The sequence below is a fragment of the Carcharhinus amblyrhynchos genome, chromosome 10 (assembly GCF_965287045.1).
Source record: "Carcharhinus amblyrhynchos chromosome 10, sCarAmb.v2.hapA, whole genome shotgun sequence".
Lineage (NCBI taxonomy): Eukaryota > Metazoa > Chordata > Chondrichthyes > Carcharhiniformes > Carcharhinidae > Carcharhinus > Carcharhinus amblyrhynchos.
This window is the reverse complement of record NC_137333.1, coordinates 17,420,140-17,436,289: the sequence shown is the minus strand read 5'-3', so window position 1 is coordinate 17,436,289 and position 16,150 is coordinate 17,420,140.

Genomic DNA, 16,150 nt, shown 5'->3' with positions numbered 1-16,150 from the left:
ATGGATGTGGTGCATTTAGATTTTCAAAAGGGATTTGACAAGGTACCACACAAATTGCTTCACCGCAAGGTTGGGGTTCATGGGATTGTGGGTAATATATTGGCGTACATTGAGGGTTGGTTAATGAGAAGAAACAAAGAGAATAGAAGAGAACAGGCCACTTTCATGTAAGCACTTTGTAACTTCGGGTGTGCTGAAAGGATTAGTGGACAAAGAACATAGAAAACTACAACACAAACAGGCCCTTCGGCCCACAAGTTGCGCTGATCATATCCTTACCTACTAGGCCTATCTATAACCCTCAATCCCCTTAAATCCCGTATACTCAGCATGGTCTTGGGCCTCATCGATTTTCGATCTAATTCAATGACATGGCTGAGGGGAAAGAGTGCAATTTATCCAGGTTTGCTGGTGATTAAAGTTTGTTGATGAAGTAAGCTTTGAGGAGGATGCAAGAAACTGCAAAAGGATGTAAGCAAGTTAAGTGAGTGGACAAGTGGGGGAAATGTAAAATTATCCAGTTTGGGAATAAGGAAGTAAAATTTTTTTTTGGAGGGAGAGAGACTGGGAAATGTCGCTACTCGGTGGAATTTGATCTAACTGCATACAAATTATGGAAATTTAGCATGCCAGTATAGCAAGCAATCAGGAAGGCAAAGGTGATGTTGCCTTTTATTGCGAGGAACTGGAGCATAAATATAAGGAAATCATGCCTTCAGTTTTATCAGACTTTGATGAGCCCACACCTGGGGTGGATTTCTATCTGTGGCACATCATTCTTAATGGCACAACCAGAAATGGGTGCACTTCTGCCCTCGTGTTGGGCGTCAACTCACACTGATTTAACTAAAATTTAAGATAGTGGCAGCAGGAATGGGAGACATGCAATCAGGTGACAGGTGGAGCTCTTCATTAATGCATCAGCTAACAATGCAGCACGTACAGGGAGGATGTTAAAAACCTCCCGCACCAATAGGGAAACTCTGTTTTAACGGCCACAGTTTTGCTGCCAAACTCTCTTGCCTCAGATATCATCTTATAATTTTCAGTTCAACCCTCACCAGTGCACACCCTTCCCCCACAATATTCTTCCCCATTGCCCACCACAAGTTACTGTTATTCTTGTAGGATATATTGACACTACATCTTGTAGTGCAGGGTCCTCTGCTATTTGTGATTTTTATTAATGATTTGGAACAGGGGGCTGAAGGGTGGGTTAGTAAATTTGCTGATGACACCAAGATTGGTGGAGTAGTGGATGAGATGGAGGGCTCTTGCAGGCTGCAAAGAGACACTAATAGGATGCAGAGCTGGGCAGAAAAGTGGCAGATAGAGTTTAACCCTGATAAGTGCGAGGTGATTCATTTTGGTAGGACAAACTTGAATGCAGATTACAGGGTCAATGGCAGGGTTCTGAGGAATGTGGAGGAGTGGAGAGATCTCGGGGTTCATATCCACAGATCTCTAAAGGTTGTCACTCAAGTGGATAGAGCCATGAAGAAGGCTTATAGTGTGTTAGCGTTTGTTAACAGGGGGTTTGACTGTAAGAGCTGAGGGGTTATGCTGCAACTAAAGCGGATGTTGGTGAGACCACATTTGGAATATTGTGTTCAGTTCTGGTCACCTCACTATCAGAAGGATGTGGAAGTATTGAAGAGAGTGCAGAGGAGATTTACCAGGATACTGCCTGGTTTGGAGGGTAGGTCTTATAAGGAAAAGTTGAGGGAGCTAGGGCTTTTCTCTTTAGAGCGGAGGAAGATGAGAGACAACTTAATAGAGGTTTATAAGATGATGAGGGAGAGAGATAGAGTGGACATGCAGAGACTATTTCCTCGGGTGGATGTAGCTATTACTAGGGGACATAACTATAAGGTTTATGGTAGGAGATTATAGGAGGGATGTCCGAGGTAGATTCTTCACTCAGAGAATGGTTGGAGTGTGGAATGGACTGCCTGCTGTGATAGTGGAGTTGGACACTTTAGGAACTTTCAAGCGGTTATTGGATAGGCACATGGAGCACACAAGAATTACAGGGAGTGGGATAGCTTGATCTTGGGTTTGTTTATAGCTTGGCACAACATTGAGGGCCAAAGAGCCTGTACTGTGCTGTACCGTTCTATGTTCTATGTTCTATTCATCAGCACTCCCACCCAGCCCACCTCATCAATCCAATGGGCATGATCTCACTGCCTGTTGATGCCATATTTACGTTGCAGCGAAGACACAGAATTAGGTGGCAGGCCAAATCTCCATTCATCGTTATGGGATGGGAAAATGCTGCTAGCGAGAATGTTTGAAAAATTTCAACTAATATACCTGAAGCTAGATGGAGACCAGGTCCACCTCAACTCCATCCGCATCTCCCCACACCTTTCTCATCCCTGATTCACCACTGCCGATCCCAAGCCTCCATGCAAGCAGCCGTTCTCTTGTTCCCTTCCCCATGCCACAGAATTCAACAAAGAATTCAACTCTGCATTGATGACCATTGCATGCCACCTTTAATCAAATGTGAACTGGGTGTCATGAGATTCCTATGTGTGACTGACTTAAACTTGAAGATCAGACTTAATTTAAAAAAAAAGTTTTATTGCAATGAGTATTCATGGCAAACAAATGTATTACAAGTCGGAACCCACCTTGAGACAGACCTCAATCTGACTCGTCACTGCCATGCTGATGACTTAATCTCTGCACCTCAGCCATTGAGAAACTGAATTTTTAGCTCCTGCCTAATTAAACCACTATAGGCCTTCTTACAGTTTTAACAAAATACCATCCCTGGTGTATAATGCGCAGTTTAGCTCCCCTAACTTTGTGAAAGATGTACTTGCCTTGGAAGGGATGTGACAAAACTTGAGTAAGTTGATTTTGAGATTGGGGTGGATGCTCTTTAAGGCAACATTATGTAAATGAGCCTATGTCGTAGGACTATAAGATGAATGAGTGATGATTTCATTGAAATGTATTGGGGGAATTGATGCTCAGGGAATGTGTTGTTTGGCTGGAGAGCCTGAATTAGGTATCGCACCTTAGGATAAAGGGTCAGCCATTTAGGAGTGAGATGTGGAGAAATCTCATCATTCAGGGGGTTGCGAATTGTTTAAATTCATAGAACTGTTGATACTCAGTCATTGAGAATGATACAAATGGATTTTCAGGCACCAAGAAAATCAAGACATATTGACAGGAAAATGAAGTTAAGGTAGAATGTGAGCCATGGTATGGTTAAAGGGTGGCAAAAAGTCAAGAAACTGTATGGCCTACACTTCTCCTATTTCCTATGTTTTTATGTTTTAGTTTCCAACCTGATCAAAGTATGTTCAAAAGGTTATCCTCATGACCCTCACCCTCCATGTCAAGTTCCACCCTTTCACACACCTCTATGCCCTCACATACCTCATATGCCAAACTCTGTCCATGAACTCTCTCCTCCACCTCCACTCCATTTCCATTCATTTTATTCCATTTCATTTGATTTTGTTTATTTATTTTTATTATTTAATTGTTTTTATTAATTATTTTAATTGCTCCCATTTTTTTAAAATCTCACTTTCCATCTTGTTTCCTCCCCCGTCCTCTCCCACCATACTAGGGCTGTCTGTTACATGTTTCAAGTTGTCTTTTGACACTCTGCTTACCCTTGTTCCGCCATTTCCACATTCTGATCTGTTAATGGCCGCTATCAGAGTCTTTCTTAGCCATGATCACCATCGTTTATATTCCCAATGTCTTTTTGACCATGACATCTTTGTCAATTACCACCCCTCACTCCCAACCCCACGTCATCCTCACAGTATAAATCTCATCCCATTTCCTTTGTCTTTTAGGCTGGAAATGTTGGCTGTATTCTGTCTCCACGAATACTGCCAGGCCTGCTGAGATTTTCCAGCATTTTCTGTTTTGTTTCTGTTCTTCCACTCATCCTGATGTCATCTCATGCCCGAAATGTTAAGTCCTGCAATTACACCTACCTTCAATTTATTTAATGCTCCCTTTACCAACTTATTTTCCACACACCACTTTGGCCTCCTATACCCATTATAATAAGCTCTTCACTTTGTCCCATCCCAATACTCTTTGAGGGAGAGATTTCTGACGCTACTGAGCCCATTGACCCACTGTATACTTTAAGAACAAATGAACACCATGGCGTATAGTGTGACCTGTAAACAAAAAAAAACTTTGGAAAAAGTAATATACTGATAAATTTGAAAGTAAAAGCATGAACCAAGCTTATAAAAGTGTCGATCATCCAGACCTTTTTGAAGTTTCAAAAACCACAAATCTTTGAAACTACATAACTCACCTCAACAAACAACATGAAATTTACTGCAAATATTAGAGAGCCTGAGCTGTTGATTTAGCAATGCTTTCTCTGGGGAGCAGGTGTTCTCAAATAGGCTCCACAGCCCTCATTCTGTATGCTTGGCTGGGAATTGTATCAATGTTAGATCAACAAAAAGTAACATTCCACTTCAAGAAAAAAGTTTAAAAAAGCACAAAAATGGATGACAGTATTAGGACCTGATGAAGTGCATAAGGAAGTTAAAACAACGAGATCAATGGAAATATCAGGAATTGGATAAAAGTATCAAACAAAAGTGTGTAGAGGAGAAGGAACAATGGTTGAACAAAAATGTGGAAAAATAGAAAAATATCCAAAAACTCAGAACAATGCATATTGATATTAGCAAAAATCACAGAAAAAGCTGAGTGTAGATCAGGCAGCACATCAAAGGGAAAATTGTGGATGTTCTCCTGGAAAGGGACCATGTGCTTGCAAGGTGGAATTGAACATGAAGTGGATGTATTTGAGAACAGACAAGATGAAAAATCAACAACAAAAATATGAATGATTCAAAGATCATGAAAGACATAAAGACATAAATAAAATGTCAAACAATAAAGCCAAAGGCCCAGTTGAAACACTGATCAAATTGAAAGTTTAGAAGACTGCAGAGTAGACAAATAAATTCATCTTTAGTGAAGTTTCCAATGCAGGAGAAATCTTAGAAGACTTAAGTAAGTCAATATTTATTGAGCTCCCTAAATAGCTTGGGGTCACTCATTGTGAACTCCATTGGATTCTCTGTCTGATGAGTCACATTACTAAGATTCTTCTCTGAGAAATGATAAATTGGGCCAGGAACAAAATGAAGTCAGGAATTATAGTGTTGTAGAAGAAAGAGGAATAAGAAATGCTACTTTTATGGTACGCATGCCATCAGAAAGAGCAATTGAGATTAAAATAAGCGTTAATGTGTTTTATTGATTATAAAAGACATATGATAAATTAAATACAAAGGTCTGATGAGCATGTTAGAGTTTCTTGATCTTCATGGCAATGATCTTAGCGTGCTAAGAAATCTTTATTGAGAACAGATTGCAGCCATAACTGTTGAGAATGATCTAAATGACTTTGTAAAGATTCTAAGAAAGGTCTGTCAGGGCTGTTTTCAATTTAAATAGTGAAAATATTCTTAGAGAGATGGAAAACTTTAGATTATTAGTTGGAGGTAACCAATATAACCTTAACAATATAAGATATTCCAATGGCACAATTCCGACTGCTGACTCTAAAGAGAAACTGCGAAGGATTTTGGATAGAGTAATGAGTGAAAGTGAGATGAGAGGGCTGAACACAAATTGTAAGACAATAAATTGTCTTGCAATGACAAAAAGAAAATTGGAACAGAATGTAAGATCATAATAAAGAATGAAAATATCACACCAAAAAGGACTCATTTTGTTTGCAAGTAGAATCATAGAATATAGTGCAGAAAGAGGCTATTTGGCCCATCAAACCTACACTGACCCCACCCAGGCCTGATTGCTGTAACCCCATGTATTCACCCTGCTCATGCCCTTGACACTAAGGAACAATGGAGCATGGCCAATCAATCTAACCTGCAGATCTTTGGACTCTGGGAAGAGCACCCGGAGGAAACCCACAGAAGAGAACATGCAGACTTGACACAGACAGGAACCCAAGGCTGGAGCTGAATCCAGGTCCCTAGTGGTGTGAGACAGCAGTGCTAACTACTGTGCTACCGTGTCTCCCAAGTATGTTAACATTGGATGGAAATTACAATTAAGGAATGAGACGAAGGATTGGAATGGCTAAAGATGCATTTCAAAAAATGAAAAAGATTATGATCATCTCAACATTAGCCATGAAGAAAATGCTAAGAATCCGAATGCTACATCGCATGAATTTTGACATATGGAAGTAAGTGTTGGATGGACAATAAAGCAATGCAGAGAAGAATTGACGCTGCAGAGTTTAGTGAATAATGAAGACCCCATTACCAATGAAGAGATGCCGGTAAAATCTGATGCCAAAAAAAATCATTGACCAAGATCGAGGGAGTGTGTAAGCTTGCTGGGCCAAATAGCCTCTTTCTGCACTATGGGGATTCTATGATTCTACTTGCTAGGTAACAAAATGAGTCCTTTTTGGTGTGATATTTTCATTCTTTATGGTGACGTTACATTCTGTTCCAATTTTCTTTTTGTCACTACAAGACAATTTGTTGTCTTACAATTTGTGTTCAGCCCTCTCTTCTCACTTTCACTCATTACTCATCCAAAATCTTCCGCAGTTTCTTTTTAAGAGTCAGCAGTCGGAATTGTGCCATTGGAATATCTTATATTGTTAACTAATATTCTAAGGTTTCCAATCTCTCCAATAATATTTTCACTATTTAAATTGAAAACAGGAATTTCTTGGACATGTAATAAAAAAAATCACAATTTAGAAAGTCTGATGCGAATGGGATAGGCATTGTGGTAGGCAAAGAACAGCCTTGCGAATTGGATGAACATAGCACCAATAAATATAATCCACGATCCCAGAGTATGATTAACATGGAGATCCATGGTCGCCAACACCCTCTGAGGACATGGTACTCAAAAAGAGAGAAAGAGAGAGGAACATTTGGTATTACTAATAAACTCTGTAGGCAGGATTTTACAGCCTTGCTTGACCCAAGACCGGAAATTCCCGTCCGAGGTCAGTGGACATTTCCATTGTTCACCCCTCGCCCGCTCCGATTCCATGGAGGGCAGGGCGTCAGAATTCCAATGAGTATGTTGCTTTAAAGTCCACCCACCAGTAAAGCTAAACTATTCTCTTGTGTGTTGATATTGTGGCAGATATTGTAATGATGCTGACAGCATGAACAGAGATTGTGGTAATAATAGTGGTCACTGCACTGTTTTTTTAAAAAGTCACCACGGTAACTGTCTATTAATTCTATAAGATGTGAATCTTATTGGAGATTCTCTGAGCAACTGCCAGAATCATTAGAACCACATTCACTGAGCAGTAAAACAGATTTAGGATGACAGCTAAGAGAACAAAATACATGAAAGAGAAGAAACTTGACAGTTATACTGTACCATATGATGGGAGTTTGTTAAAAGGCATTCTTATGTATAATTCCATTTTCAGAGATAATAAGTAATGACTGAAGTGACAGTTGGTTTTAAGGGATGTGATTTGGTATGAAAGCTAATTTTGCACTGGATAAAATGAGTGACAGGAGTCATGAGCAAAAACAATAAACCCTCCAACTTTTGAAAGTGTGAAAGAAACATAGCCAAAAAGAAAATGGGCTAAAATGAAAAATGAGGAAATAGTCAAACTAAAGAACCACAAAATCTTAGCTGGAAGGTTAGCTGGAGTGTTTCGGCAGTGTTTAAACTAATATGGAGGGGGGGTGGGGATGTGGACGGAACTGGGATTGGGGATAGGGTAAGCCCGGAGGGTAGGAAGAAGGATCGGATTGTTTCTGAGTGTCTTCGGTGCATGTGTTTCAATGCTAGGAGTGTGACTGGCAAAACAGATGAACTGAAGGCAATAATGTTCGAAAGGAAGTTGGAAGTGGTGGCGGTGACAGAGACTTGGTTAAAGGAAGGGCAGGACTGGCAGTTGAATGTTCCCGGGTATAAGTGCTTCAGGCGTGATAGGGGAGGGTCGCAGAGAGGTGGGGGAGTGGCGTTGTTAGTTAAGGATTGCATCATAGCAGTGCAGAGGGAGGGAGGAATAGAGGATATAGGAATCGAGTCGCTATGGGTGGAGTTGAGGAATAGGAAGGGAGATGTTACTATGTTGGGTGTGTACTACAGACCGCCCAACAGCCCGAGGGCTGTGGAAGAAGGGATAAGCAGGGACATTCTAGATAAGTGCAGGAAGAATAGGGTGGTGGTAGTGGGAGATTTTAATCTCCCCGGGGTAGACTGGAAGGTGCCAAGATCAGAGGGTGCTGACGGGGAGGAATTTGTACAGTGTGTAATGGAAGGATCCCTGGAGCAGTATGTGGATAGCCCGACCAGGGAGGGGGCTATACTGGACTTGGTTCTGGGGAATGAGCCTGGGCAGGTGGTTGACGTTGAAGTAGGAGAGCAGGTGGCTAACAGTGACCACAACTCTGTCTGGTTTAAGATATTAATGGATAAAGATGAAGCCTGTCCTAAGGGGAGGGTGTTAAACTGGGGGAGGGCTAGATACAACCGGATTAGGCAGGATCTTAAAGATACGGACTGGGGTAAGCTGCTTGATGGCAGGTCGACGCTGGGTATGTGGGAGTCTCTCAAGGAAAAACTAAAATCTTTGCAGGAAAGGCACGTGCCGGTCAAGAGGAAGGATGGGAAGGGTAGGATTAGAGAGCCGTGGGTAACTAGGGATATTGAGGACCTGGTCAGGAGGAAGAGGGAGGCGTACATTAGATCTAGGCATTTGAGGACAGAGATAGCGTTAGAAGAATACAGAGAATGTAGGAGAGAACTTAAAAGGGGCATCAGAAAGGCAAAAAGGGGCCATGAAATGGCTTTGGCGGGTAGGATTAAAGAAAATCCTAAGGCATTTTACTCCTATGTTAGAAATAAAAGGATGGTTAGAGGGAAGATTGGTCCTCTCAGGGACAGAGGAGGGGAACTATGCTTGGAGCCTGGGGGAATGGGGGAGATCCTGAATGAATACTTTGCGTCGGTATTCACGCAGGAGAGGGGCCTGATGTCTGGTGCTGTGCTTGAGGAGTTTGAGGATCCGTTGAGGGATATAGTCATCACGAGGGAAGAGGTGTTGGGACTTTTAGACAGTATAAAGACGGATAAATCTCCAGGGCCTGATGGCATCTATCCCAGGCTGTTAAGGGAGGTGAGGGATGAAATTGCTGGGCCTCTGACGCAAATCTTTGTCTCTTCTTTGGACACAGGTGAGGTCCCAGAGGATTGGCGCATTGCAAATGTAGTACCGTTGTTTAAGAAGGGTCAGAGGGATAACCCAGGGAATTATAGGCCGGTGAGCTTGACTTCAGTTATAGGCAAGCTAATGGAGAGGATCCTCAAGGATAGGATGTATGAACATCTGGAGCGCTGCAATCTGATCAGGGATACGCAGCATGGCTTCGTTACAGGGAGGTCGTGCCTTACGAATCTAGTGGAATTTTTTGAAGAGGTGACAAAAACGGTTGACGAAGGACAAGCCGTTGATGTTGTCTATATGGATTTCAGTAAGGCGTTTGACAAGGTCCCTCATGGTAGGCTGATAGAAAAGGTGAAGGCTCATGGGATACAAGGCCAGGTATGTAGATGGGTGGAGAACTGGCTTGGGAGGAGGAGACAGCGAGTAGTAGTGGAAGGCTCCTTTTCCAATTGGAGGCCTGTCACCAGTGGTGTGCCGCAGGGCTCGGTACTTGGACCTCTTCTATTTGTGGTATATATTAATGACTTGGAAGAGGGGGTAGGTGGTGTGATCAGCAAATTTGCTGATGACACCAAGATGGTTGGATTGGCGGGTACTGAGGAGCAGTGCCTGGCAATGCAACAGGACATAGACAGGCTGGTAGATTGGGCAGATAGATGGCAAATGGAATTTAATCCAGAGAAATGCGAGGTGATGCACTTTGGCCGGAATAATGTGGAGGGGAGTTATACGATAAAAGGTAGAACTATCCGGAGTATAGATACGCAGAGAGACCTGGGGGTGCAAGTGCATAAGTCCCTGAAGGTGTTGGTACAGGTGCAGAATGTGATGAGGAAAGCGTATGGTATGTTAGCCTTCATAGGAAGAGGTATAGAATATAAGAGTAGGAGTCTGATGTTGCAGTTGTATAGAACGTTGGTTAGGCCTCACTTGGAGTACTGCGTCCAGTTCTGGTCGCCGTACTACCGGAAGGATGTAGAGATCCTGGAGAGAGTGCAGAGGAGATTTACCAGGATGTTGCCTGGTATGGAAGGGCTGTCTTACGAGGAAAGATTGGATGAACTTGGGCTGTTTTCCCTTGAGAGACGTCGGCTGAGGGGGGATCTAATAGAGGTTTATAAGATTATGAAGGGGATAGATAGAGTAAATGGTGGTAAGCTTTTTCCGCTACAAGAAATGGATAGAACGAGGGGTCACGGGCTTAGGGTGAGGGGGGCTAGGTATAAGACAAATATTAGAGGGCAGTTTTTCACGCAAAGGGTAGTGGGGGTGTGGAATGCACTGCCGAGTAAGGTGGTGGAAGCAGGCACGCTAGGGTTGTTTAAGAGTCACTTAGACAGCCATATGAGCGGGCTACATATAGGGGGATATAGTAGGCCTTACTGAACATTGTAGGCTTGGGAATACGTTTTGCCTCAGGAATGTTAGTCTTTGCCTGTTCAATAATGAATTTTTTTGTCTCCACAGGCATTTAAGTCCAGCAAGGGGCATGCAGGCGGCAGGTTGTAGTGGGCTGCTCTTGGATGTTGCTTCGGGAGTTGCCTATTGCTTCATGTTGTTAGTGTGCTTAAACTGGACCATCTCGAGGGCAACATGACAGCTCAGAGACTATCTCTGTTGCTGTGCGGACACATGGATTTGGGCCTGTGTCTGTGGGAGTTTGCACGTTCTCCCCGTGGTTGCGTGGGTTTCCTCCGGGTGCTCCGGTTTCCTCCCACATCCCCCAAAGATGTGCTTTTAGGCTGATTGATTGGGTACTAAAATTGTCCCTAAATTGGACCTCCCTGATCCTCGCACGTTAGGCGTAGACTAAAATCATGAATAGGTCACTGAGATAGTAGGACGGCGGCGTGGGCTCGTTGGGCCGAAGGGCCTGTTTCCCGTGCTGTGTTGTTCTTTATTCTTTGTTCTTTGTTCTTTGTTCAAAAGAAAAAATGCAATTTGAATGATGGAATGGGAGAATAAGATCTTTAGCAGTAAATTCAACATGAAAGAAGGAGAGGAGGTTGCAAATGGGAAGGATAATAAATATTAAACCATTTTATTTTTAAAAAATGGAAATAATGAAGAAAATTAAGTACTGTTTGATAAAGCTGCTGCTGCATGGTTGTGTTTGGAAGCCAATGTGTAGAGATGCATCTTCCACTGAGGCACTAAAGGGCAATGTATAATTGGCATCCTGTAATACACAGCACCTTATATTTAGTCAACAGGATATCAGCTGTTCCATTTAAGGGGCAGTGAATCCAATATCATCTCTTTTACACCACTGCTTGAAGTATGCCTTTAATTTTTTTCAGAATCCACTTGAAATCCTCTTGTGCTATAGCTCTAATCATCTCCGCAACACTTAAACAGCGACAACAGGACCAGGGGTTAGTATTAGATTGGTGTGTTTTATTCTTGGTATAGACACTACTTTTCCAACCTAAGTTAGTGGGGGTGATTTTCCAGCTCCATTTGCAACGGATGCAAATCCCATTCAGCCAAAAACTCTGCTGAGAGGACTAAGATGGGATACACACCGGTGTAAACCTATATCACAATCTTCCAGACCCTTCCAGCTGGTGTGATCAGGATCCTGCCCAGAAAGGGCAAGAACCTGATTTGAATTCATTTGAATACGTTATAATCTCATTACCGAGGTTAAAGTCAGCTGGTGAAACCTCCGTGGTCTGCCTGAGGCAGTGTGCCGGCATTCAGTCCTTTGTGGTTGTTAGTTTATAATTAATTTCATGCCTTGTTAAGTTTTATGAGTTCCTGCGGTTAGCCAGCTGCAATCTGGGGCTGGGGGTTGGTGATGGAATATGGGACGCACTGTTGGGTTTTAAGTCATAAGCCATGCAGTGACTGCACAGGTGCATTCGGTGTCAAGGTATGACAGTAACAGCATTGTGGGATGTCCAAGCCTGATTGTCCATTATTCATGTTCCTTTCTCTGCCTCAGAGAGTACTTGTTCTTTCTCACATTCCTATGAGTCATGCTCATCCAACCAATTATCATTTATCCATCACCACTGTCTGCTGCTCTCATTCTCCAAGTCAGGATTGTGTTGGGGGGAATGAATTCTTAATGTCAACCATTGAATGTTTGTTGCTGGACATTCGATGGGATGGCTAGTGCCTCACAGCAATGACCACCTGACTGCAATGGGGGATCCAGGAGACCTCATGGTTCACATGGGAATCCATGTACTCAATACATGATGGAACCCACTGCTGGAGATGCAAGGGGAGGGGTCAACCAGGCAGAAACCCATTGGCTACTGTGAAGGGGCTTGAGCAATCATCATGGCTGTTGAAGCAATTATGTGTTGTCAACAACAGCTAATTGAGGTGGCACTGATCCCTGGATATGGTGTAGGGCGTTCAATCTCCTGGATCATGAGGACAAGGGGTGCCGAAAGGGATTGAGGGTCAAAGGATGGATGATCTAACTGATTGACTCTCTGTCGGGATTTTACCGACTTGTTCTGCATATCGATTTACTATAGTGTTAATTTTAATACGATTAGTGAGCTCGATGCTCAATCGTCCATGCTCACTTGTGTTTTTGGGCTCTCCGGGAGAGGTTCTCTCCGGCAAGGAAAACATCTGCTTGCCATGAATGGGGTACAGTTGTATTGGCCTCGCTGTTAGAACCAGAGTTCACTAAGGCCTCCCTCCCTCCAGGGCATGGAGGGCATGAGGATGTGCCTGTTGATTAGTGCCAGCCTGGCGTCCTGGCACTGCCAATCTGGCACCTTGGTAAAGCCAAATGACACCTCGACACTGCCCACTGGGGCCTATGGGGTGGGGCCTATAGGGGCATGTCTCATAGCGGTGAGGCTTAGGGGCAGAGCCATAAGGGGGTAGCCTAATTGGGGGGAGGGGAGCAGCTTCGCACTCTGCATCCAATCAGATTGAGGCCAAAGGGGTCTCATGATCATTGTAGGGCGCATGATCAGTCTGGGCAGTGGTGGAAGCAGGGGGGGCTGCATTTCAGGTAGTGTGAGGCTCGTGATCAGCTGCAGGCCCCCATGATTGCAGGGAGTTGGGGGGGAGTGCATTAAGGCTACCTGCAGCAACAGGGGCTGCCTGATAGTTCCATATCAGATCTCTGCCACTGCTATTGTGCATGTGCAATTCAGAGGTCTGCATATACACAATAGCTCCCGGTGTAGTTGCTATTGCGCATGTGTAGAAACAGAGGTCTGCACTTTGGCTGAGGAATTAAGCTCAGCGAACTGCTTACAACAGCTGGAAACATCTTAATCTGCTTTTCCATGCATTATGTGTACAAAATTGGGCTTGAAAACTCACCCAAAAAAACAGATCTGCCACTCTCCCATTTTCATACTAGAATCATTCTCCTAAAATTCCGTCCTCTCTCCCCCCCCCCATTCCTCCCAGATTACCAACTAGTATTGGAATGGAGTCAGCAGAGCTCGCAATCATCCTGGCTACTGGTCTGGAGGTGGACAGACATTGCCAACTCCGACAAGCCAAATCCAAGCTAAAGCCTACACCAGACTAACAATGGGCCTCTGGCTGGGCTGAAGACCTGGCCATCTAGCTGGCCAAGGAGGGAGATAGAAGACACTGGAGAAGGAGACCACGGTGTACAGAACCCACATGTCCTACAATGAGTTGTTGGACACCATGTTCAGCTAAGGGCTCTGGTCAACCAAAGAGACAGTGTGGCACCTCTGCCACGTTCTTGCGGACCTGGCACCTCATGGAGGAGGAGGAGGACAAGTGATCCTGGTGGCTGTGAAGTTCACGGCAACCTTGAACTTTCTCACTTCTGAATAATTTCAGGGTTCGAGCAGCAACTCGTGTGGCATTTCTTAATCCTCACTCCACAAGTGCATCTGAGAGGTGACAAGTGCTCTGTGTGCCCAATTATGTCCACCTTGACATGCACCTGGTGGAGCAAAACATCCGCACTGCAGGATTTGTTATCCCAAGCAGGCTCTAAAAGAGCTAAGTGCTTTTTGCTTCCCCTTTTATGTAAACATTGTGATTAGGAACATGAACCATAGAATCCCTACAGTGCAGAGGGAAGCCATTTGGCCCGTTGATTCTGCATCAACTCAATATCTTACACAGTTTCTCCCCTTTGTTCTATCCCCAGTGCATACTTTACATGGCTAATCTATCTAACCTACACACCTTGGCACATTAAAGGGCAATTAAGCATGCCCAATCCACCTAACCTGCACGTCGAATCACAGAATCCTACAGTGCAGAAGGAGGCCATTCAGCCCAGGCCCTATGCCCATAACCCCATGCATTTACACTGCTGATTCTCCGACACTAAGGGGCCATTTAGCATGGTCGATCCACCTAACCCACACATCTTTGGACTGTGAGAGGAAACTGGAGCACCCAGAAGAAATCCATGCAGACACGGGAAGAACATGCAAACTCCACAGACAGTAACCCAAGCCAGGGTCCCTGGCGCTGTGAGGTAGCAGTGCTAGCCACTGTGTCACCGTGCTGTCCTTCTTTGAACAATGTGTGTACTTGAGTTGCGTTCAAGCATGAAGGGAAAGGTAAATCAACATAGCTGATTGGAGGCTGAGTATAAAACCATTAAACTGTCAATCAAATGAGAGTTAAAAGGACTGGACTGAAATTGAATGGGCACAAAGATTTTCAAAATGTTGGAAGGTATTTCAAAGACTCTTGAGTTTTCTAAGAAAACTGGGGCTGAGTGAATGGCTGTGAAGAATGAAACACCCATTCTGTCAGAGGGCTTCAAAGGGATCTGTTCACACCTGCAGTTTCTGAGAAAGAAAGGGAAATCCCTGCTGCAGAATGGAGAGCTGCTGTGATTTCAAGATCTGCCAGCTGACTAGGCATAGAGATTAAAGTCCGCAGACCACTTCAAATTTCTCACAGCTGACAGGCAGGAAAGAAAAGGTTGAGCATAGAGCTGCTTGGAATCACAGTCATGATGTCTTGGAATCACAGTCATGATGCATACCCACATCATGACTACTATCGACACCGCAAACTGCCGGATCCAAGTGGAGAGGATCTCCAAGAAGATTGCGCATATCGACACAGACATCAAGTTTTTACAGAGATGCAAGAAAGCAGACAAGATACCAAAAGGACTACAGATCACGAACCCACTCAGGGCAACCTATAACACAGACTACGCTGAGAGACTTTGCCGTCGCACCTCTCTCACACTTCTCAACCACCTCATACACCAGCTTCACAGCAAACGCCACACCCTGGAAACTAAAATGGAATACATTTTCTCAACTTGTGCTCTGGAATCACAGTGCCAGCTGTGATCTTCAGGTTTGCCAGTGCTAGAAGGGCAGTCCAGCCACGGGACCTCCATCCCAGGGACAAGTGCATAGATCAACCCTTTGCCATCAGCCCAAGCCTATCCTACTCCCAGGGCCATTGGAGACCCTGCCTCTGCAACAACTGAGGGCACATGGGCACTGGAATCTTTCTCCTTGATCCCCCTCGGGTTTCAAGGCACCAGACCAGGGTTTCAATGCTAGTGTGTCAGGGGACAGTGCACTGTTGGCACTGCCAAGGCATGGGGCTGGAATGGGGACCTGATTGGGGAATGAGGAAGGGAGGGGACTGAGTGAGGGGGATGAGGATAGAAGGGGCTGAGTTGGGGGGCTGGGGAGGTGGTGAGAAGGATATGTGGGGGTGGGGGTTAGGTTTGATCACCCTCATGCCTGAGTAGTTTGCAAGGGGAGGTAAGTGACCCGTCAATTGAGTGGTGGTGACTGAGGGGTTCGTGATGCTTCCCTGGTCAGCGGAGTGGAGGGGGGGCGGGAGGTAGGTGGAGTCACCATTTCTGATTTATGCGGTGGGGAGGGGAGGTGGATTTTCTCCGACCGCAGAGGTCGGGGCACTCTTTTTAAAGGTTTCTGAAAAGCCGGATAGCGGGATGTATTAATTTGCATCCATTGGGTGAGC